Genomic DNA, 542 nt, shown 5'->3' with positions numbered 1-542 from the left:
TCTCTTTTCTAGCATTTTAGATACAGTTGCTCCTTTACGCTTAAAGAAGATTAAGGAAAACAGTCTGACACCTTGGTATAATGAGCACACTCGCACCCTAAAGAGAGCAGCCGGGAAAATGGAGCGCAGCTGGAGGAAAACAAAACTAGAGGTATTTCGTATTGTTTGGCGGGAAAGTAACCTATCCTACACAAAAGCATTAAACGTATTGCATCAGATAGTGTGCTATAGATCTCCTGAGGAACAATTCCACTCATTCTCTACTATAGGAGAGGAAGATTTGTATAAACTTGTTAAATCATCTAAACCAAAAACATGTATGATAGACCCAATTCCATCTAAACTACTAAAAGAGGTGTTTCCAGAAGTCATAGATCCTCTTCTGACTATTATTATAGTCATTGTCATTAGGATATGTCCCCAAAATCTTCAAACTGGCTGTTATTAAGCCTCTCATTAAAAAAACACAACTTGACCCCAAAGAACTACTTAATTACGGACCGATCTCGAATCTCCCTTTTCTGTCCAAGATACTAGAAAAG

This window comes from Sinocyclocheilus grahami, unplaced genomic scaffold (genome assembly GCF_001515645.1).
Source record: "Sinocyclocheilus grahami isolate Dianchi unplaced genomic scaffold, SAMN03320097.WGS_v1.1 scaffold1713.1, whole genome shotgun sequence".
Classification (NCBI taxonomy): Eukaryota; Metazoa; Chordata; class Actinopteri; order Cypriniformes; family Cyprinidae; genus Sinocyclocheilus; species Sinocyclocheilus grahami.
The sequence above is the reverse complement of the archived record's forward strand: the minus strand, read 5'-3'. Positions refer to the sequence as shown.